This window comes from Bombus affinis, chromosome 5, assembly GCF_024516045.1.
Source record: "Bombus affinis isolate iyBomAffi1 chromosome 5, iyBomAffi1.2, whole genome shotgun sequence".
NCBI classification, from domain to species: Eukaryota; Metazoa; Arthropoda; class Insecta; order Hymenoptera; family Apidae; genus Bombus; species Bombus affinis.
The window spans coordinates 6,526,657-6,542,022 of NC_066348.1; the positions used below are offsets into that span (position 1 = coordinate 6,526,657).

Here is a 15,366-nt window from a genome sequence, read left to right on the forward strand (position 1 = left end):
TTTCAACGATAACGCGACCATTTGCTGGTGAATATCGACCGATTAAATTCCACGAATTCCCCGTTTTAATCGCGAGATCGCGCGAATGTAAATCGCTCGCGAGGCGAACGGAACGTTGTTATCGCGAATACTTGGTGTCGGTTTTGCATTCACTCGAACGAATAGATACTTACATACGACATTTTCTTGCTTGATTGGATTTTTATTTAGTTGCAATATATCTTCATTTTTGTTGATTTTATAATTGTTAATTTATAATTAAGGAGATATATTTTAATACAAAGTAGATAAACACGAGCAGAACCCGTTAGGTTCAACCAAAAATATAATTGTTAAAACAAATAATATTTTGATATAGTGTACACTTTAATTGAAACTTCAAGAGATCTTTTCGCCGGAGTCTTCGATTTTCAATTAGTTTCTCTGTTTTATGAATTGACTTATTCTGTAACAGTAGAACTGACAGGTGATTAACGCAAGGGGAAAGATCTAATCGTTACTTTCTTCGATTACTTTTCCATATTTTCTCTTGTTGCATCTAAAGTGCACGATATTCTCTCATTCTTTTATAACGACGTCTCATGATACGCAAGTACAATTGTTGTGTGCGATACCCAAGATTGCATTTTAAAATATTGAAGCTTAGGTAACTCGAATGATACAAACCTTGCTGCAAACATTTATGTACTTAAATCATCGTGCACCAACGAAAAGTAGAATAAAATAGCGTTGGAAAGACACGATCCGAGTTTCATGTAGCGTATCGTGTCGCGAAATCCAGGCAAGTCGTTGCTCGATGAATATTCAGGGATTCCGTTACATTATGCTAATTCGACGTGAAACGAACAGTCAGAGATCCATAAGTAGCTTGTTGAACCGTTGTTCTACTGACGTAGGAACACGAAAACACGTGGCCCGATAGAAGCAATTCCTAATCGAAACTTTGCTCCGCCGCTAATTTATGGAATACATTACACGCATCGAGCCAGGGCAAACGTTATTTCTGCGAATTGTTCTTTCTATCTGAGTTACAGTTATCGGCTCAGTTGTAGTTTAATAGAATGTATAACGAAGGCCTGAACGAGAGGTGGATTGAATTATCGACAGGTCATTGACGGATTCGTTTTTCCATCCAGCTCGATCGGTCTTGTAAATCTTGTTCAGTCGACCGTTCAATAGGGTGTTTCTCGTTTTTTTGTAACGCGAATGTCGAAGGGTGATCAGCTCGGCAATCTTATTTTTAGGGGTTTGAAGAAGTGGAGTGATCGAATTAATGGCGGAGAGTTCAAGTTACGTTTTATTATACCGAGAGAAGAAATTGCCAAAAGTGGATAAATTCATTATTTCTGAACATCAGAAAGAACGAATTATGCGAATCTATCGCATTCAAGAGATTGAATAAAAACGTATAGTAAATTCATAGTTTCCTAAGCAATTGCTCGGGATTTTTAATTTGTTTTTATTAAATCATTGTATGAGTAACGTGGTTCTTAAAACAGTTTGGAAACCTACATTGCAACATGTAGTAATTTTATGTGGAATAATCGTGCAGAATTCTTAAAATTTTCTTTGCGTTTCTATTAAAAATCTTCGCAAAAAAATACTTTATATTAAACCATTAACTCGAAGTTAGTAATTCATAAAACTGTCGCTGGATAACTATTCGAACAACATCCCATAATCGGTGCAAATGTTTTGAATAATTGAAATTTTAGACACGTGCAACTTCGAACTATTGATACACATTCAAAACAGTATTCATTGTCCTAATAAGGGATTCTAACTCTGTTAACTATAGCAAAGAACTCTTATTTAGCTCTTATAGTAGAAATGATGTAAAGGATAAAAGTCTACCGTTCAAATAATTATCATTACTCTACATGAAATTGACTGTAGTTTATAATTTGATTAATAAATCGCTTTCCATTTAAAGGCGTATAGTTCTAATTTGAAAAAGTGTCCGTGATTATTTCAGCGATTTGAGCGGCGGCGAACCGTGAGAAAGGAAGCAAAGTCGTTGGCCGCGAACGAGCAGAATAGGAAAACTCGTTTAAGACTGACGAGATCCAACGTTTAAAACCGTCGATCGGCAACTGTCAATTAACGAAAGCTTCCGCCGCACGAATCGATCGCTAGCTTAGGGGTAGCTTCGCAGTGAGTCAGGATTAGGTTGATGTTAAGCTACGTAGAAATTTATGGTTGAAATCTTTGGCGTGTTTAAGTAGGCTGAGTTGTAGATAGATTTAGAATACCACGTAAACGTTCTAAGATTAACTACGTTAGATTAAAAAGGTTTGGACGTGTTTTATAAAATGGAATCTACGTAGCTACACAGATATTTCCTACATGCGCGTGTGCATGTTTCTTGGTAATCTTTCGTGGTCTATGTTTGTCAAAACTTTTCAAATCAGTAGAAATCAAGAATTCTATTAAAAAATTACCTTGAAATCAAAACATATGGAAAGAAGTTATCGGCGTAGAAAGAGCAAAATGACGCAAAATATATTAATTATTTTAAATTTACGAGGTAATTATCTTGAAATAATTCTTGGATTAAATATTTCTTAAAAAATAATCATATTGTTAGAATAATACTAAGTAGTAGTTTTACCTTTGAATGGCGTCTACATTGAGTTTCAAATGTATTCAAAAGTTATATTAGATTCTATGTAATGTAAATACTAACAAAGTGAAATGTAAACTCAGGTCGAATCTCAAGCAAGCTCACGTTAAGTCACAATAAATTTACCTTCGTTAAACTTTACTTGGATTGACGTAAGGTACCGAAACCTTCTACCGCGATTTCCTAAAGCAGACACACATTGAATCGCGGATATCGCGTACTTCCACGCACAATAGGTCGTGCATCTAATTGCGCAACAAAGTCGGCTTCACGATAACGAAGCCACGACTTCACGATGCTAGCAACATGCCGTGGAAAGAGAAAATCGCCGGTAATTCACGTATTGGGTAATTCACGAGAAACGTGGAAAGTAATTGGCTACCCGTTACCTGAGATCGTTACGAAGAAATTGCGCTGAAATGCAATTGCGCTAGTCGAGGCTCGAAATTTATGGATTTTCGATCATTTATGCGATTCCTAGGAAAAATATTTGTTAATGTTATTTGCGAATAACGTTGATAGAAAACAATATTCAGAGTTTGAATTAGAGATTCAATAATCTAATTATTAATTGAAATAAATGGTAATATGTATTTATCATTGGTATATAAATTGTGTATATTGCTGTATATTCATATTATATATATTCTCTTCCATCTTTGTGGAGTCCAAATATAAATCGATCAAGAATTTATTATGAAATTACTTTTTATTAAATTAAGAGTTGAAGTTAGAAAATGAATAGCTCGAGAGAGCGAGGAAGGATAAATTAAAACTCTATAGGAACATTTTAGATAAATTGCTTTTAGATTGATGACAATGCAACACGAGAATCTTCGATCGATCTTTGTCCTGCAACCATTGCTATTAAATTCTTAACCTAAATATCGTACCTCGTACCTCATCCGAAAACATTCCCTTGCACTTTCTACTTCAAATTTTTAATAAAAAAAATAATATTTCATCATCTTTCACAGTTGCCTGTTAATTTACTAATTTACAAAGAATAACGTAATTATAAATAATATTCAAAGTTTAAACTCGAAAATTATTAATGATCCAATCATCGACTAAAACGTACAGACTTTTAAAAGATAGTAACATTAAACGCAGAAGGAAAAACGATAATTTCTTTCAACATCAGTCCACGATGGTTTCTCATAAGAACCACACAATGTATTATACATAAAACTTCTTCAACTTTTCGTTCAAATTTCCAATATATTTTTACGAGTCTCTTTCAAAAATTATGGTAAGCAAATTGTTTGAGTCAGATCTAAAAACTTACTCTTCGAATGTCGATCACGAGGGTTTATGTTTTCTTTATTACACGCACGTAACTACGGTTTAGCAATGAGACCGACATACAGACCGAAAATGGAACCCAAGGGACCCTTTGACTCTTTTTTTTTTACGACGCTCAGGGATCCCCGGTGTTTGTCACATAAATGGCCACATCATCGAAGCGCGACACTTGTTCAAACGCGGCGCACGTGTAAGAAGAATAAAAGCTCGTGGTCGTTCATCTAACAGCATAAGTCGGCTGCAATAATTTATTTAGCAGTTCGAGCATCGTCGTTGCCACCTCGAAATAACAAATCATGCGGCTCGCTTAATGGCGATTTTTATGTTTGTACCTTTGTGTAATGCTCTTAGGCGATGTTAATGCTCTTTAGAGTTGATCATTATTAATTACACGATATCAAAGAGAAGCTCAGAAAGAAAGAATTGCCTTCACAATGCATTATTAATTGAATTTGAAGCTCAAACTTCTTTAGCGAGAAATTATACAATACGTGGTGTCGTTAATCCATTTGTTATTACTGTTGCCCTATTGCATATCGTTGCAAATTATCGGTGCGACTCACGATAGTGTTGAATATTTTGTAGCAAATGTGTGACCACGAAATTAAATTACAAAATTGTTACTTTTGTCTCTTAATTATTGTATTAATTTTTGAGATGAATAGAGTGCCGATTGTCATACACTTATGTCAAATCGAAAGATGCAAAAATGCAAAGAATGCGCATGTATACGAAATATTCAAAGTAGAATACTAGTTATTATTTCTGAGTGATAAAACGAACCTCTGTCTAAGTTGTGTTGCCCAATTTGTGTGCACAAAAATATAAACTTGCACAAAAGACCATATAAAATCACAAAGATATTCTTCTCTATTTGTAACTTTCCCGTAGTCATTAACAGTTTAACTTTTTCATAAATCCTCTAACCTCATTTCTAATTTTCATAAACTCAAATTCACATTCCGCATCAAATCGGCTTGCAAATCAGTAAATTCGTAGTAACGAAATACGTATATGGATCAAATTAACTCGCGTCGAATTGCAGTTTCCAATTACGAACCGGCGTATTGTTCAATCTTTTTTACACATTGAAAATGGTAACATATGAACATCAACGACATGGAACATCGCCATGGTATTCGACTAATTAGAAAATTGGACGGTTTCATTGCGGAAGCGAACAGTGGGATGAAAGACGTGCAAAAGTTTGGTGCGTTATCGCAAAACGCCCTATCTCGATACGATATTGTCAGAAGTCGAACGATAATTCATCCTCTCTTTGGTTGTTTTCCCGTGAGTTCACCTAAACAAGGCGGCCACGGCGAACATTATCCTCGAGAGGAAGGTTACTGGCTGCTTTTACGACCAATTACACGTTGCACGGCCGTATCATCGTTGAAGCTGAACTATTCGAGTGCGAGCGAGCGTCGTTGTTATCGTCGTTCAGGTTGAATCGCGTGACGTTTTTCATCTCGCGCCCGTAGATGTCGACTGGATTTTAAATTATCGGAAGGATAGCCACGTTTCCAACGTTTTTCCGTTGGGGCACCGTAAATGTACCGGGTGGCTCTTATTGTTAGAAACTTCTGGAGATGTCAAAGGATAAAAGGGTGAGAGGATGAGAAAAGTATCCCGTTAGCCTAAGTTGAGTAAGCTTGATTTCTTTGGCTGTTACGTTATTGCAAATTAGAGGAGATGTTAGCGATGTTCGAAATTGTTTGGCGTTGTTATGTCCTGGCTATATGTTGGATGCATATACATTTGTTTATGAAATTTGTTGGAGTCATATTTTGCATAAATGTAAGAAGATTTTAGAAGCAGATTTAAAAAAATATCTATTGCCTCTGTTCTGTGTTTTTTCAATTTGTTATTCAATTTTAAAAAGGTTTTATTGGTTAAGTTAATAATTTGTTAAAGGAAATACATCCTGTTTGTTGTTCATTTTGTTTTCCTTTCACGTTAGTTAATTGTATTGGGTTTTACTAATGCAAAATCGAAATCATATTTAATTAAAATATGATATTGATTTTATCGTGTTCTTTCACTTTGCTGAAATTTAATAAACAATATTTGAGCAGGCTACATTCGTACAATATCTTGCTTGATTTTAATTCTACCTTCTTCTGCTGAATTTTTTGGTACGCGTTTAAAAAGTACTCCAATATCAACCGTAGAATTAAATGTCGTAGAAATATTCGTCTGCAGCTGCTTTTTTATTCATGCATCGGAAAGGAAACTTCAACGGTGACGACAGTATACTACGAAGTTGGACGATATAAAATATCATCCATTTTTACGCTTTTTCATTCGAACTTGCTGAAACAAAGGCAGTGGAAGGGAATAATAAAATAACTCGCCGTCGATGGTTCCATTTTTACGACAGAAGAACATGGATTTAATATTTTCCCATTTTCTCTGTGTTTGCCTGAGAAATTTGATCGAAACGTGTGACAATTAATTGATCACAATTTTATATTCGTGCGAAATAACGATTCAAAATGTGTAATACAATTTAGCAGAAACTGTTCGCAAGATTTATAAAAAAAATATTGAATTAACTATTATGTATCAATAGTTTCCTTATTTACAGTTTAAAAAAAGGTAGAAATGAAATTAGAATAATTAGTAAACAAGAATAAATAGAACAGGTAAGTTAATAATACGGATGTTGAAATCTATTAAAACGACGTGTTACGCAATGAATATATATAGGTAGAGATGAGGTAAAAATTTAATTTAATCATGTATAATTAATAAGGTGATTATCGCAATATTTAACAAAAGAATTTTCTTTAGAATTTAACATTTCAAATGAAATAGCAATTCTTAATGATTTGAATAATTTAATAAAATTTTCTATCATCTATAATATAAATAGGAGTGTACACATGTAAAAAATTACAGAACTAAGTAGCAGAAAACCAGTAAGCAATATGAATTAATTATTCATCACACTCAATTTTCATCGTGAAGCTATTAATATTTTTCCAAAAAATCATATAGCGAAAATAAAATATAATGTCTCGATATTTTTATGCTTTGTTAATATTAATCATTTATTTAATAAGATTTATAAAAATACAATTATATAATTAATTTGATATACGTATGTGGATACTGTTAATGGTACCATACTATAATAGTACCATGATGCCATTATACAGATACTGTTGGGTCAAGAGGAAGGAAATAAGAGAAGCAGCAATTAAAGGGTTGATGGATTAGAGTATAACTCTCAGCGACGTTAACCACGTTAGTCAGATCTTGACAAAGAGGTTCGCGATTCAACAATAATGGTTTCATTTCGTCCGAATCGAGCTAGTTTCACCTGATGCTATTGATTTCCTGTTTAGCATTGCACTTGCTAATTTCTGTGAATTCTCTGATAGGAATTTAATTCCAGTCTGATAAGAGTCCTACGGAAGAGGAATTTTCTTTATTCGTAAATCTGTACCGAGAATTTTCGATTTTCGATAGATGAGCCTCTGTATCGCAGAATTTTAATATTAATAACCTTTCCAATCATCGAGTCACGTTCGATCTAATAGAATTTGAATATTAATATAAACCTTGAGTCTCATAAAATTGAACGAGTAACTGGAAATATCATTATGATTTGAAAATTTGACAATTTAAATTCTGTTTTTTAACACGTAAAATTTTCTGATAGATTTCAATAGAATTTAATGGGAATAAACAATTTTAGAGATTATCAACATATGGGAATTTTGTAATTTAAAATTTAAAAGATTTATCGATAACGACTCAACAAATTGTTCTACCCCTTTCTTCTTAACATTTTCTTCTAAATCTGATCACAATAAAAAGTTTCGCTACTTTCTTCTTTATAAATTTTCCTACATTTAGAATTACATTTACTACTACAATTTCTACTACATTTTAAATTGATACAGTATGAATCCTAGTAACTTTTGTACTAAACATTTTTGACAATATTGATAACAGTTACCTCTTTTTCCCAGAAGTACTATACTTATTTATTCGTTGCTTTTGTTAGGTATAAATTCATCTTGTAAAATTATAGCGTCTTCCTATACTTTTTAGTTTATAAATTTTTTCTTGTCCGTTACTCTATATCCTATATCTATTTTTTGCAGCATTTCTTCTTTTTATTACATACATACGTGCTCGTACACCTTTACAAAAAAAAAACTATCCCATATTGATGACCGTACCATTATCATTAATCATCCAACCACCCTCTAAATAATGCCACCATTTACAAACATCCCTCAAAATGAAAGGTGAATTTCAAAAGCTGAAAATCGCGCGATATTACTCAACCGAGTGATCAAATCGGAGCTTCAGTTTCCAGTGGTGATTAGTATCCCAGCTTTTTCTCTTCTCTCCAGATAAACAGGTTTATCGGTGCACGGTTCGCTTCAATAAATTCGAGTCGGCTTGCTCTTTATCGTTGGATGACTATCGCGAGCTCTGATAGCAACTTCCTTCTCCATATTGCGCCGCTGTTCTCCATATTGCATATATGTAACTGTGTACAGGGCAAAATTAACGACGCAACCACCCTTCGACCACATAGGGAGAGATATCGTACGAATTTCAGAGCGTCCGATCTGATTGCTAGTTTCCACAAGTCTTTTCACGACGAATATGAAAAGAAACGTATTCGTTTATTCGTAATCTTAAAATGCTTCTGTACTAGAATTTCCATAATAATGTAGTACGAAGAATGCGTATGTTGCTATAAAGTTGGACAATTTGTGATTATGATTACGATTATGATTATGGTTATGGTTATGAACGAACTGTTGTGAATTACGATTATGTCTACGAGTAAATTACCTCATGCACGTTATTATTGTAATTATAAATATGAATGTGTTGTTATTAATTGTGAGTGCGATTATGTAGTTGACCTTCTTTTTTGTAAATTCTTATTATGGCTAGATCAGGTTGAGGGTGATTAAGGCTGTGTTAAAAAATGGTGAAATATTATATTCATAGTGGAACTTTCTTACGATAAAAAATAAATATATTCGATATTTTTAAAATATTATAATTATAGGATTAACTTATGGTTTCATGGTAAATAAACTTTACATATATACTATATATTTCTCTGCTGGTATGTATACCGGTACAGTAGGATTAAATTTTCTATTTCAGCGGGCAAAATAAAAATTTTAGTGGGTAAAATTCTGTTGCACGAAAGTGCGTTTTTATTTGAAACATTCGCGTTACTGTTCAGAATATCGATTGTTAACTATTGTCATAAAGGTATAGCCGTAGAGATAGAAACAAGGATTTGTTGAACCGTAACTGGACGCAGGAGCAAACTTTCGTACTCGTACAAACGAGGCGATGAGGTACAAAGGACTGTAATTAACGGAGCGAACGATCTCTCGAAAGACAAAAAGTGGAAAACACTGAGGGGTAGATTTCATTTTGACTTCGTTTACGGTCCCTTACTATACTTTTTGCGTCTGTCAGAGGTAAAAGTCACGTATATACGTTAACGGTAACCAGCTAAAAAGAGGTTTTGCTCCGAACCCTTTTTGCTTGTAAAAAGTATATTTTACGAATCTTCTATTGTACACCGTGTGTACTATACTTTGGAGAAAAAGTCATGAACGTTTAGATCGAATTAGAGAAAATCAAGCTAGACTCTGAGTAAAACGTAAAAATAATATTGTGTTCAAATAACCGAATTTCCAGTACAAAAGACGAAATAGAAATATCCCGAGAGAGATCTTAAAATAAAAAGTCGAAAATATTTAGAGTATATAATCAATTAATTAAATAAGTAAATAATCAATTAATTAATTAATATATGTAAACTCCCTAGAGTTCATGTGGAATAGGGATTCTTTTTGTTTTACGGATAACACGATAGGCTTTGTTTCACGGACAGAGCGATCTTCTTTTATTTTACGGACAACCATTTTTGAGAGGCACGCATTTTCCCAAACGTACGGACAGAGAGTTACATTAGAGATAGACAAGGTTACAGAATAGTTATTTAAGATTTTAAAGACTGAAGAAGAAAGATCGGTAGCTCAGGACGTTGAAAATCGATTCTCGATTTTCAGGTAAACATTGTTCAAAACTTGTTATTTCTCATTCATATAATTATTGTTATTTATTGTTATAGACGGATATTAATTGTTGTTTATTTTTGTATTTTATCTAATTACTTTATAATTAAAAAAACTCGATTTTCAGACTACAGAATCGATCCCTGAATTATCCTAAGATTTACGATCTTACATATATATAAGAGTAAATTTCAAGATTTTAAAAAACTTCTGTAAAAAGATTTTTAAATCATTTTTTCTAACTTTCGAACTTATGAAGCTGATCAAGGTGATTCTTTAACAGCTTCATTATAAAAGAAAGGTTAATTAACGTGAATAATAATAAGATCAATCTAATTTTTGATAATATCTTATAATACCTGTTATAATAGAAATGTCAGTAGTCATAGTATAATGTATGTTAATATATATTAATATTTATTCTGATCTTAATAATATTTAATATTATATTCTAATGTGTAAGTATATAACATATATTTATAGATATGTTATTTAATATTTATTGCAAAAAAGAGTTCGTTTAGTTATTATTATGTGCTGAAAAATATATTAAATATGAAATATATATTATGTATTGAAAATATATGAAATTATTGGGAATATATTAAATTTCCATTCAGAGAATATTCTTGAGAATTTAACTTTCATTTCACAAATTATATTTCACAAAGAGCACAACATAGTAGTTTCAAAAATGCCATTAGTTACAATAGTTTGCTAATAAACTATTGGGAAATAGTTTCCCAATTTACACTTCCTAACCGAGCTCTAGTATTCTGCTAAAACGATTAAACGAACAAGCACCAGTCATTAAATCGAATATATTTATTTCCATGAGCATTAAAATTTCACGACTCTATACATTTAAAACACTTAACTCGATGAGACGAACCGGGCATGAGTTATTACGTAACAAGAGGTGCAGGTTGTCTATTAATTATAAATCGTATAATATCGAGCAACGCCTCTGCACGTAGCGGTCGAGGCTTGACATTAATGACGCAAACACCCTTCGGTGTAGTTGCTTAGGGGTGGAAACCGTTTTGATTCCATTTACGCCACATTAGTGTTCGCTTTGTCCCGTTCGACGAAGGGTCGCGAGACAGGAAAGACAGTCCGACACTTTCCACCGACGATTCTTATATGCTTGTTAAAGATATATGTACGTAACCTACATTAGCAACAATGATTGGGGTCATCACGTATTGCACAAAATTAAAGTGAATTTAATTCCTTCAGGACCGAATTCATTATCATTATTAACTAACAGAATGTTACATTTAGATTAATAGAAAAACGTAATTTTAAAATTTACTCTATTTTTAAATATTCTGAATGATTTGATCGGTTGTTAGCTTTTGCAGAATTATATTCGGTTCAATTTTTGGAACTCACCCTTTATATCCGACTTCCTCTTCTGATCTCTTCGCGGTAACTCTATACCTATATTTTTAATTACACTAACTAATTTGTTAACTATTATTTGTTCAGTTATTTACTGTATTATAATAAATTCTTTCACTTAGCACATTCTCGCGCAATTTTCTTCCGCTTTCTCGTATTTCCTTGCCATTGTATCTATAGAACTCGGAACCAATGACGAACCAATGCAGAAACGATTTCTCTATCGTCGTCCCGCTGCCGATCAGAATTCTATCAGCACACGTGGTGCTGACCAGTGCGTTAACAAATCTCGATTACTCGCCGGTATCTATCGCGAATTCGAGGAAACGACGACGATACCAGACTTGGTTTGCACGCATGCTCGGTCACCACGGTTATAAATCATCATTTTGTCATGGCAGAATGATCTTGTGGATCTTTAAGCTCATGTTAGATGCGCAAGAACTTGCAACTTGGAATTTCAGATCGCGATTTCTTGTCAATCTCCTGTGAGGTCGATCGCGCGATAAATCATAGGCTATTGCTTGTAAGGCTCGTTACAAAGTTTCGAAGCACCCAGTTTAGTGTACATGTAGGTGGTTAGTTTCAAGCATGTGGCTAGCATATTGGCATGATCGTGGTGTAGGATGGTTTATGTTCGCGAAGAATGATCGAACGCGACCTGGTAATTAAAACGACGCGTCACGAATGGCTGCAGAGGGATATTGCATCGTTTCTGGTGATCGAAGACGAACGGTGGATCGACGATGGATGCTAGCGAATTGTATGCTGGCAATCAGAAAAAATCACGTTTTAGCGTTTTTAGAATTTTAATAATAAAATGATTTACCAAAGTATTTCCCTTTCAAAAACAAAAATTAATATAGAAGAAGCGTCGTTTTAGAAAATGTAGGGGGTGTGTACGAAAACTTTCTTCGGGATTGATAAGATTGATAAATTAGTTTAATAGAAACTGGTTGGAAGCATCTACATAGATACGTAGTTTAAGATTTTTCACTAGAATTAACAAAGACTCTGTTTCTTATATTCAAGTTATAATTATTTTATCCGGTTGCGTATTTTTTGGGTGTGAAAATGTTACGTGTTAAAGATATTTTGAATTGTTGACTCTGAACTGTAAAGAGTCACAAAGCTCTATGAACCACGTGAGAATCATAAATTTCTGAAGACTGGCGTGACCCACATATGGTCGAAAGATAGTGTTAATGATTTTTATATCGCTCACTAATATCTACTTTTCCTGTGTAGAAATAGAACAACCACCTTTCAGAAATAATTAATTGTAAAGCTACTGTAGTAGAAACTTTAGTGTAACTCTTTTTTTCTAACTTATTGAACCACTTAAACAATTTCTATAATAATAAAAAGGTTATATCTGTGCGTATACGAGAGAAATAAGCAATTAGAAAATTATCTTTTATATGAAAAAATGAACAATTTTCGAAGAAAACAGATTACAATACTTAGAACTTACTGAGTTATAGATGTCAATCGATAACATAATTTATGAAACGGAAGGATATTGCTTTTAGATATGACTCATATTTTCAATATGAGTTACAATATAACTTTTATCATTTCTCGGAATTGTCTGAATTTAGCAAAATTTGATATTCAAAAAATAAAAGAATAGAAAAATGATGTAGGTATATTCTTGTCAAACTCGAATTAAATTCGATCATAATTGCAATTCCCTGTAGAATTAATTTTATGCAACGTTACACAAACCATTTATTTTTCCTTTTAGAGTATCTCGACTTCCAGTTTTTTTCATGAAAGCAGCTTTAATTAACTTTCTATTTAACCACAGCTGTAAAAATCTCTCAAAACACAATCACACCCCATTTTACCCTCGACAACGTCATACAATTACGTATTTTTATATCTACATATATTTGAAGTATTTTATCGTGAAGTTATCGTTATATTTGTTAATTTAAATTTCTCTACTTGGAATGAAAAGTTATAATCGATAGTATAATATGTTGCGAACAAAGAAAACCATGGAGAATTAAACTCTTCTTCTGTCAAAGAAATTTTTGTGTAACCTACATTTTTAATTATTTTACAAATATAACCCCGATCAACATATCTTCCTTAATTGCACTATAATCGTCAGGCTTTTTCCTACCACAATTATACTCTATCTGAAATATTCATACTGCATATCATAGATCACTTCTTCTTTAACCAAACTTTCCCATTATCTATCTTCACCTATGTCAAAAACACAGCCCCAATCAACACGTCTCCCTTCAACTGAGCTTTTTGACACATTACATTTTATCTCAAACAATACAATATATTATACGGCATTTTTTCACAGATTCAAAGTTCACCACCACTTATACGTTCAATTATTCCACAAACACCCAGTAAACACATTTTCCTTCATTCAACTCCAATTACCACGATCAAACGTCACCTTAAATCTACCTACCCCTCACAGTTTTCCAAACAAACTTTCCCACCACCTTGATCTCCAACTTCGACGAAACAATAAAAAAAGCACAATCTCGATGAACTTCGTCCCCTAAAACCAACAACACCAGAACACACCACACTCTCCCTCACTTTTAAACAACCCTGATCCTCGCTTATATACCGGAGCAATAAATCCGCAATTAGCGCGCGCCGATAAGGTCCGTTCTCTTTCCTCGATACGGAAAACTGTTGCTAAACGAACGGTCCGTGGTTTTCCACGAATCGGCCGGAAGCACGTGTCGCGATAACGCGTCGGCGGGACGCGAGGACGAACCGAGCGGCACTCGGTAGCTTGATAATCGCGCGGAACACACGGAGCACAGGGAATCGCTTTGTGGCGACTATTTCCAGAGGCAGCGAGGAGGTTGGATGCCGCGGGAGAAAGGGAAACCGGCGGCAAGCAGAGCAGAGCAGAGAGAGGGGTGGCGCACAGGGTGGCGTGCGCGTTTCAAAAAGGGCGAGGGAAAAAGCGTATCGGCTTGGAAAATATGTTGCTCGCAGAACAACGCGTGTACTTCGTTCTACCTTTTTTCTTCTCCTTTATTCTCTCTCTCTCTCTCTTTCTCTTAATTTCCTCTTTTCTCCTCTCTTTTTTCTCTTTCTGACTTTTTTTATTATCCCTCCCTTTACCGCGTCTCGGATTTCGTTTGTTCTTTCTTTTTCCCCGATTCATTTGCTCCTCTACAATTTTTCACTTTTGTTCCTGTTCCTCAGCCTTTGCTTCTGCCAATTTTATTTGTATTACGATTTGACGAGTACTTTGCCTCTTTTTGGCATTTGATTACAATTTGTTTGGAACGGGCTAAAAGCGAGGATGAAAACCTTTGGTGAGTGGGCTGTTTGGAAAACCATTGGGAGATCGAAAGTGGCTGCTATATGTCACTCCGGATGAGTGTAGAATAGATGAGTACTAGTGAGCGTGTGTAGCACTTGGCTCATGAATGGATCAGTCGAACGGTGCGAACAAGGGTTGAAGAGTAGAAATCGAGCTGATGGACTGTTTGATATTTTAACATTTGGGAAAGATGTTCGATGTAATACGTGTATAAAATATAATTGTGTAACGCGGTTTATTATTTTTTATTTGTTAGTCCGAATGTAAAAAGTTGATAACAAGGAAAATGGATAAGATAAATGAAAATAGTTATTGAAAATAATTTTGAACGCTATTTGGGTTCAAGATCTAATTCAAGAAGTAATTTGTACACTCTTAACATAATATTGTAATAAAGAGGATGGTTTTTAATTATATTTATGTCGTTCCTAACGATTCGATTAATCTTTGAAAGAGTTATTTTATGGCTTGTTTTATTGATGTGTATGAAAATTATATGACGATAGTTTACACGAATCATTTTGGATCGTTAATAAATGTAAAGGTATTGACCTTCTACGTTGATAGTATTTAACGTTACGGACAATTATTATACCTATTGAATAATGTAACTTACGTATTAATGTATTGCAGCAATA

At 33.8% G+C, this 15,366-nt stretch overlaps 1 protein-coding gene and 1 long non-coding RNA gene across 6 annotated transcripts in view; both read right to left on the reverse strand.

The window, feature by feature from the left end:
• Positions 1 to 15,366, reverse strand: part of LOC126916660 (ras-related protein Rab-37-like) — a 172,181-nt gene that overhangs the window by 25,789 nt on the left and 131,026 nt on the right. For 2 of the 5 annotated variants that reach the window (XM_050722691.1, XM_050722690.1), the window contains exon 1: positions 13,850 to 14,239. The exons of the other annotated variants lie outside the window; for them this stretch is intronic. The gene's annotated coding sequence lies outside the window, so the exon portion shown is untranslated. Of the gene's footprint in view, positions 1 to 13,849; positions 14,240 to 15,366 lie in introns of those variants that run through there. 5 annotated transcript variants of the gene reach the window in all.
• LOC126916677 (uncharacterized) lies at positions 7,902 to 12,812 on the reverse strand. The gene is made up of 2 exons (XR_007710703.1): positions 11,401 to 12,812; positions 7,902 to 8,441 (listed from the first exon to the last, which is right to left on the reverse strand). It is a non-coding gene; the product is annotated as an uncharacterized LOC126916677 (long non-coding RNA).